At 40.9% G+C, this 9571-nt stretch overlaps 1 long non-coding RNA gene across 1 annotated transcript; it reads left to right on the top strand.

Moving 5' to 3' along the window:
- The first annotated feature begins 5596 nt into the window (after window positions 1-5596).
- LOC116374816 (uncharacterized) lies at window positions 5597-8666 on the top strand. The gene is made up of 2 exons (XR_004210749.1): window positions 5597-5891; window positions 6480-8666. It is a non-coding gene; the product is annotated as an uncharacterized LOC116374816 (long non-coding RNA).
- Window positions 8667-9571: the final 905 nt, after the last annotated feature.

Raw genomic sequence — 9571 nt, 5'->3', positions numbered from 1 at the left:
TTTCAACAGAATCTGCAGAATGAGTACACCCCTGATCATGCATAAACAGAGTTTCCATTTCATAGCAGCCATGTTGTATTCCTTCTCTTCCCTTCCTTTGTGGACTTCAATGCACAACACATCAGCTTTGTGTGACCAGGCTGAAAAACCTTTCCAAGCCAAACCACTACACACAGCTTATATCGTTGTCACCATATTAGCTAAAGTAACGTCATATTCAGCATAGCTAATAGAACTAACGCGTTAGGTAACCCATCATGCAGTAAGGTTAGTGTACAGTCAGTAAGCAGTTACACCAGCGGGCTCTGGTGGCAATAAATGAGCAATACCAAAAGCTTACCTTTTCTTTGAAGAGTTCCAGTGTTGTGTTGGAAAGTCATAGCCATCTAGCTAAAATAACATCCCTCTGTTTGAGCAGGGTGTTTCAGTAGGCTAAACTAGCTAGCTGCATTTGCTTGCCAAGTAAGTGAAAGTGAACAAAAATGACAATATCTTTCTCTATTTCTCTCTTGCATCTCCTTCATTTTGGAAGAAATTAATTTGTTCAAAACTGTTCAACTATTGTATTTCTCTCTCTTTGAGTCAACTACTCACCACATTTTATACACTGCGTGCTAGCTAGAAGTAGCTTATGCTTTCAGTACTAGATTCATTCTCTGAAAAAAAAGAATGGGGTGGACAACATGTCAGTTCATGCTGCAAGAGCCCTGATAGGTTGGAGGACGTCCTCCGGAAGCTGTCATAATTACTGTGTAAGTCTATGGAAGGGGGTGAGATATATTTGAACCTTTCACTTTTTCCACATTTTGTTACATTACAGTCTTATTCTAAAAGGGATTCAATTGTTTTTTTTCTCATCAATCTACACACAATACCCCATAATGACAAAGCATTTGTAATTGACATAAGTATTCGGACCCTTTACTCAGGATTTGTTGAAGCACCTATGGCAGCAATTACAGCCTGAAGTCTTCTTGTGTATGACGCTACAAGCTTGGAACACCTATATTTGGGGAGTTTCTCCCATTCTTCTCTGCAGATCCTCTCAAGCTCTGTCAGGTTGGATGGGGAGTAATGCTGCACAGCTATTTTCAGGTCTCTCCAGAGGTGTTCAGACCTTTATGGTGGCCACTCCACCATAAAGGTCTGACTGGTGGAATGCTGCAGAGATGGTTGTCCTTCTGAAAGGTTCTCCCATCTCCACAGAGGATCTCTGGAGCTCTGTCAAAGTGACCATCAGGTTCTTGCTCAGTTTGCCAGGAAGAGTCTTGGTGGTTCCAAACTTCTTATTTTTAAGAATAATGGAGGCCACTGTGTTCTTGGGGACCTTCAAAGCTGAATACATTTTTTGGTACTGTTCCCCAGATCTGTGCCTTGACACAATCCTGTCTCGGAGCTCTATGGACAATTCCTTAAACCTCATGCCTTGATTTTTGCTCTGACATGCACTCTCAACTGTGGGACCTTATATAGACAGGTGTCTGCCTTTCCAAATCATGTCAAATCAATGTAATTTACCACAGGTGGACTCCAATCAAGTTGTAGAAACATCTCAAGGATGATCATTGGAAACAAGATGCACCTGAGCTCATAGCAAAGGGTCTGAATACTTATGTATATAATCTAAAAACCTGTTTTTGCTTTGTCATTATGTGGTAGTGTGTAGATTGATGAGAATTGTATTTATTTAATCAATTTTAGAATAAGGCTGTAACATAACAAAATGTGGAAAAGGAAGGGGTCTGAATTCCTTCCAGTGTATCTAAAATACAAAATCCATCTGTACATGTGTGGAGAGTGCGGGTCTTATCATGCATGTAAGCGTGTTTCTGTGCCTGTGTGTCTCTTCACAGTTGCTGTTGTTCCATAAGGTATATTTGTATCTGTTTTTTAAATCTGAAAAAAATTGTAAGAACATAGAATATGGGATTGATTTTAATGAATTAATTTGATTTATATTATGTTGTTTCTAATCCAAATAAAATTAAAAACGAAACCCTCCATTAGGAAAATATGGCACTGTTAAATACTGTCAAACTTAAATAGAAACTGCTATAAATAAACCATCATATCTTCTTGACACAGTTGGCCACAGCCCAAACAAATATTTCTCAAAACAGTTACATTGCTCTCTTCGAAATAAGCTTAAACAGCATTGATTAGGGCCCTTGGGAAACACTGACTGAAACATTGGTTCCTTCCTACCCTGTCACAAGCGTTAATATTGTAGCAACATTAACCCAACACCTAGCAACCTTGTCAAGAGGTTTTGACCTCTTGGTGTACCGGTTAATGAGTTGGCTTTAAAGTTTCTGGACCCGGGTTTGAGTCCCGGTCGGGGCTAGATTGGTGTCAAAAGTGGGATGGCATGTGTGAGGCCATCGGAACTCATGGCTCGGATGTGTGAGGGGGCTTAGGTTAGTTGAAGTGTGGGGATGTGCCTTCCCGTTCGGAGAGGGCAGTGTAGTGATCCTCGCTATATGAGCCACATTACAATTCCCACCATGTGGGTTAATCCTATTGGCGTGATGAGTAGGGTTTTGCCTTTCATGCTAGAGACCCAAATTCATTTCCCTGACCCGCCGTTCACTACAATATATAGCTCAGTGGTTATATAAGTTATATTTTTTAGATAAAAGTATACTAAATATAATCACGTCATCAAATAACTGATTAAAACATGCTATTTTGCAATGAAGGTCTACAGTAGCCTCAACAGCACTCTGTAAGGTAGCACCATGGTGTAGCCGGAGGACAGCTAGCTTCCGTCCTCCTCTGGGTACGTTGACTTCAATACAAAACCTAGGAGGCTCATGGTTCTCACCCCCTTCCATAGACTTACACAGTAATTATGACAGCTTCCGGAGGACGTCCTCCAACCTATCAGGGCTCTTGCAGCATGAACTGACATGTTGTCCACCCCATTCTTTTTTTTCAGAGAATGAATCTAGTACTGAAAGCATAAGCTACTTCTAGCTAGCACGCAGTGTATAAAATGTGGTGAGTAGTTGACTCAAAGAGAGAGAAATACAATAGTTGAACAGTTTTGAACAAATTAATTTCTTCCAAAATGAAGGAGATGCAAGAGAGAAATAGAGAAAGATATTGTCATTTTTGTTCACTTTCACTTACTTGGCAAGCAAATGCAGCTAGCTAGTTTAGCCTACTGAAACACCCTGCTCAAACAGAGGGATGTTATTTTAGCTAGATGGCTATGACTTTCCAACACAACACTGGAACTCTTCAAAGAAAAGGTAAGCTTTTGGTATTGCTCATTTATTGCCACCAGAGCCCGCTGGTGTAACTGCTTACTGACTGTACACTAACCTTACTGCATGATGGGTTACCTAACGCGTTAGTTCTATTAGCTATGCTGAATATGACGTTACTTTAGCTAATATGGTGACAACGATATAAGCTGTGTGTAGTGGTTTGGCTTGGAAAGGTTTTTCAGCCTGGTCACACAAAGCTGATGTGTTGTGCATTGAAGTCCACAAAGGAAGGGAAGAGAAGGAATACAACATGGCTGCTATGAAATGGAAACTCTGTTTACGCATGATCAGGGGTGTACTCATTCTGCAGATTCTGTTGAAAAACGTTTCTTAAACGGAAGCAAACGGAACAAAACGTGGATAAAGTTACCTGAATTTGTCCAATATTTGTCTTGTTCGCAACTGTTGGACTAATGATTACACCCTATATCAGCTAGATGCAGGCAAGAGTGTGCAAGGCGGTCAACTTGATTACAAATTTGTCGCTCGACCTGTGTGCACTTAAGTTGTAAACTTTCATTCATAGGCTAGGTTGTAGCAACCTCATGATGCATATAGGGACATTTTGAGTATCATGTTGTAGCCTAAGCCTATCGCTGTTACATTGAACTAGGTGAATGGAATAGGAATGAGAGTCATCAAATATGCTGTAATAGAAATAAGGCCATGCTCATGAAAAAATGAAATTCTCCCTCATCATAAACGTCACTGACCGTCACTGGTTCCCAAGTATTCCCACGCATATTAAAGAGACACGTGATCATATACAAATGTAAGCAAGGTTTGAAATTATATCTGTTTGGAACTCTTTTCGGTCTACAAATTATTTGTAATTCTGTTCTGGCCCCCGACCATCTGCTCAAGAAAAAAATTGGCTAAATCTAGTTGATGATCCCGGCGCTGGGGGGAGTAAAAAAAAAATACAAGCTAGCTTGAGGGAGCAAGTACCCGTGGTACAACCAATATTGTAAACCATTGGGTACAACCAAAGATTATGGATATACTGACAAGATGCATGTCTCTCCACCCTAACAATGGGAGTTGTCCACAAAGTCCTTTCTTTGGGTTGGTAGACAATGACAATGCATAGCCATCTCAAGACAACTCTGATATAAAGAGTTTTTTCTCAAAGTTGCGGGATGTCACGTATCCTACTCATACTGAACCAAAAAATGAAAAAAACTAACTCAACATCATATATCATATATTGGGGCGGCAGGGTAGCCTAGTGGTTAGAGCGTTGGACTAGTAACCGGAAGGTTGCAAGTTCAAACCCCTGAGCTGACAAGGTACAAATCTGTCGTTCTGCCTCTGAACAGGCAGTTAACCCACTGTTCCTAGGCCGTCATTGAAAATAAGAATTTGTTCTTAACTGACTTGCCTAGTTAAATAAAGGCTAAATAAAGGTAAAATAAAAAAAATATGAAATCAGTCAATTGAATTAAATTAATCTGGCCCTAATCTATGGGTTTCACATGAGTGGGAATACAGATATGCATCTGTTGGTCACAGATACCTTAAAAGTAGGGTGTGGATCAGAAAAAATCAGTATCTGATGTGACCACCATTTGCCTCATGCAGTGCAACACATCTCCTTTCCATAGAGTTGATCAGGCTGTTGATTGTGGCCTGTGGAATGTTATCCCACTCCTCTTCAATGGCTGTGAAACGTTGCTGGATATTGGTGTGAACTGGAACACGCTGCTGTACACATCTATCCAGTGCATGCCAAACATGCTCTATGGGTGACATGTCTGGTGAGTATGCAGGCCATGGAAGAACTGGAACATTTTCAGCTTCCAGGAATTGTGTACAGATCTTTGCGCCATGCATTATCATGCTGAAACATGAGGTGATAGCGGTGGATGAATGACTCAACAATGGGCCTCAGGATCTTGTCATGGTATCTCTGTGCATTCAAATTGCCATCGATAAAATGCCATTTTTGTCCATAGCTTATGCCTGCCCATACCATAACCCCACCGCCACCTCTGTTCACAAGGTTGACATCAGCACACCAGCATACACATGGTCTGCTTTGAAATAAATAAGCTTTTTGTGCATATGAAAAATGTTTGGCCTCTTTTATTTTATTTCAGTTCATGAAACATTGGACCAACACTTTACACGTTGCGTTTATATTTTTGTTCACTATATCAGAAGACTCGTACTTAAGCATTACGAAAATTCTATTCAATCAAATTAACCTCACGTAAAAATAAGTAATTCATTTTTTTTGTTGACCAATTTCAACACTCTCGTTGACCTCATTGCTTGGTGGGTGAAACAACGAAAAACGCCACCTGCTGGAGGAAGATAGATTTCCCACCGAGTTGGGCCTCTCTTCCTCTTCCTCTCTGGTACAACCCACTGAGCAACCACTGGCCGATTCTGTTGCCAAACGTTTCTTAAACAGAAGTAAACGAATTTGTCCAATAGAAAACTCTCTTTTTAGTTACAAAACGAAATTATTTTGACTAATGATTCCACCTCAGGGAGCAAGCTGTTCAGTGCTAAGGAATGTGTAACGTTAGCGTCTTTCACATTTATCAAGAGCTGGATTTTGAAATAACCATGTCACGTTTGCTAACGTTACATTGAAGAATACTTTGATTGCCGGTGGGTATTTTTTAGGACATCAGCACTGCCAATTTACCTTGCTAGCTAGCAGTAACATTGGTTAACGGTACCTTATCGTGATGCTAACTAGCGTTAGCCAGCCACATCGTCAATATAAACTAGCCAGCTAGTATTTACTGTTAGTAATGGCAGCAGATGTACAGGTGAGTGTGACCATATCAGGTGCAATTGCAAAAACGTCGATGAAATAGCGAATATGAACAGAGGGAATATCTGATAGCTAGCTAAGTTACTGTAGATCAGCATCACTAGCTTGCGAGCTAATTTGTTAGCTATCCCCAGACTGTTTGCCGGCTAGCTAGCTAACTGTTACAACGTCTCAGCTGACGATGCCCACGAAGAATTGTTAGCTATGCTGATATTAACGTTACTGACAATCGTTTAGAAATATGCTGGTGTTTATTAACTAGTATTTAGCTCAGTTGAAAAATCATAATTTTCAAGAAGCAGTTTTCCTGGTTCTCCCCAATAAGCTAGTTCACGTTAGCTAGCTAGCTAAGTAGGCTACTGGGGGAAATTATACATTAATAAGTAGTTAAAATTGTTTCTGTGGTTTCTTTCTGGCAGGTGATGGTAACCTAAGACAACATGAGAGAAGAAACGGCTGATCAAGCTAACGTTATTGTCTGCCCTTGAGAGATTTGCGGGAATCGTTTTAGTAGAAAAATCTGGTCCTAACGAACTTGAAATATGCAAGCCTAGCCACCTGGCAATAACGTTACATCTTCCAGATGGGGTGTAGTGCTACTTCTGTGTACCACAGTAATGCAGTGCTACTTTGACAATTTGGATTGATAGCTTAGGCCTACTTGTGTTGATTAGATCATCATCCAATATTACACAATTTCCATCATTTTGGGGGTTCTGTCAAACATTACTGTATTTCACACATTTCTGACTGAGGGTTAGTAAAATCAGCTTCCTGTCGAGATGTTTTCAGCTCTGAAGAAGCTAGTTGGTTCTGAACCAGGCCAGCCGAGGGACAAGAACATCCCCGCTGGTATGCAGTCCATGAATCATAGTTTACAGAGACGCTTTGCCAAAGGAGTACAGTACAACAGTAAGTTGTATTTTTTTTAATGCATATAGCATTATATGATATAGTAAACTACCAGTCACAAGTTTGGACACTTACTCATTCAACGTTTTTTCTTTAATTTGACTATTTTCTACATTGCAGAATAATAGTGAATACAACAAAATGTTTAAATAATAGTAACCAAAAAAAGTGTTCAACAAATCAAAATATATTTTAGATTCTAAGTAGCCACCCTTTGTATTGATGACAGCTTTGCACAGGGCACATTATAGAAACCCTTTGGTTCCTCTGCCCATTATAGGGGTGCCATTTGAGCAAGTGACGATGAATCTGGTGGGTCCGTCTATTACCACATACGGTGCATTCGTAAAGTATTCAGAACCTTTCACTTGATTGCTGACGTGTATAGGGTTGAACCATGAGTTTACATGGACACACAGGCTTTTTTTTAAAGGGATACTGTCCAGTATGAAAGAAGTTAGGAGTTTCGTGAGCTAATGCTAACTAGCATTGGCACCGACAATTCTACCACACTCACTAATTTTGCCCATTCTAACATTAAATCGGACAGTAACTGAATGCCTCGATGCAGGTCTTCCTGCTTTATATAACAAGCCACAGCCACTGTCTGTAGGAGCGATCCATTTTCGTGAACAGGGTGGTGTACCTAATAAACGGTCCATTGAGTGTATAACCTCAGAAGCATAGCAGGGCTGCCTCAAATGGCAACCTATTCACTATATAGTGCACTACTTTTTAGGACTCTGGTCAAAATTATTGCACTATATAGGGGAATGAGGTGCCATTTGGGACACAACCCAGGTGAGTGGTTAGATTAGGTTAGATTAGATTAGATTAGGGTTAGGATCATACTTCGGTTTCTCTAGGGGTTCTGGCTCCTTGCAGGCTTGGCCAACTGGGTTTCTCTCCGCCTCCTCTGATGTTACCAGGTGGAACTTTGCCTCTACTTTCCCCTGAAGGTGTTAACAAACACAACATGTTAACGGCCCTCAAATTCAACTCTGGACCTAAAAACCAGTTTGTGGCGAAATCCTGCACGGAGCCTTCACCGTGCGCTGCCACTTTAAGAGCGCATCAGCAGTAAGGAAGGAGGAAATAAAGACAGCTTTTTCAGATCTTTGGAGAGGAGCTCTTGGTTGGCGCGACAGTTGATTGTGTGTGCTATGCTGCAGAAGTTTGGTTTATTTTCAGCGTGTGTAGTTTATAAAGTATTTAACTCAATCATCAGTGTGACAGTTATAGGTCGTAGTTGTTATTGTTTGGGACCGCGCTGGTTATGGATTGCATAGATTAGTAGCTTTGCGAAGCTTTGACATACAAACCAACAAGCCATCGGATGGTCAGACAGTACACCGGCATGCCTGAAGACCACAGCTAAGATCTCTCTTGTTCTCTCTCTCTCTCTCTCTCTTCCCTTTCTATTTTTTCAAATGCACTTCCCATTGAAGTTCATTAGAGCTGAACTATTATTTCCCTGCCAGAAGTATTTTGGTGGACATTTTAGTGAAATGTGAGGTTGCTTGTAAGTTGTGTATTGTTATTTGAACTGTATTGAGGTGGGTGTACTAATGACATGTGGCCGAGAAGATTGTGGACATTTTTAAGGCCTTTGTGTCTAAGAACACCCCCCACATTCATACCCTCTGTACTTCTCCACTGGAAGATAATACAAATGACTGCAAATCCTCTGTTAATGACTGGGTTCTTTCTTGTATGAAGTTTCTGTTCAATTGCTCTGCCATTATTATTATTATTATTATTATTATTATTATTGTATGAGGTATTCTTGTTGGGGTTTCCCCTGTGCTGTGATGTGGGTTTTATAGGGTTTGTGTTCTCTTTTCTCTCCTCTGGCTATCTGGTAAACAGGCTACACTCTAGGCAGTCTCTTCTGCTGATGTGTGTGGGTCTGGTAGTGGTACTCTCTCTATTCTACTCTTTTCCTTTCGGCATGGTTGATACCTGCCTGGCGCCCGAACAAAATCTTTCTTTACCCATCTCAAATAAATACCGCTACAGAATTGGCACCCAAACAGGGACATGAAGAGAAACACCCATGACACCATCCACACAAGGTTGAATCATGTATTTTGTTGGAACCCCATACTGTGCCAATGTGGACACACCTGATGGTAATCATGTTCGGGATTCTTTCATTGTTGAAGGACTCGATGGACTAATGGAGTTGGATAGCACTGACCCTAATCCCCAGGCTTCCGGCTCACCTATAACATCTCCATCATTACCCTCCCCTAAAACCCTTCCGGTTACCCTGTCCAGAGAGACTGGGAGAGGTGTCTGGACAACTGGAACATCAATGGACACACACCAATCATAGTTTGACAATGCAGGAGAATGCCATTAGCAAACTCAGTGAATGTGTGGAGGCTCATCAGACAGATGTGCAGCGCAGGTTGGATTACCTTCCCTGTCAAATGGAGGAAAACCAACAACAAATTGTTCAGAGACAAAAATATTTACAAGATTCTCCGAAGCAGGATATTCAAAGAAAACTACACCGGTTCAAAACACAAATGGAAACTAACCATCATCAACAAAAACAGAGAGCAGAGGAGTCAGCCTCTGTTGTGAAGGGAGT

Source organism: Oncorhynchus kisutch, linkage group LG8, assembly GCF_002021735.2.
Source record: "Oncorhynchus kisutch isolate 150728-3 linkage group LG8, Okis_V2, whole genome shotgun sequence".
In the NCBI taxonomy this organism is placed as follows: domain Eukaryota; kingdom Metazoa; phylum Chordata; class Actinopteri; order Salmoniformes; family Salmonidae; genus Oncorhynchus; species Oncorhynchus kisutch.
The sequence above is the reverse complement of the archived record's forward strand: the minus strand, read 5'-3'. Positions and strand labels throughout refer to the sequence as shown.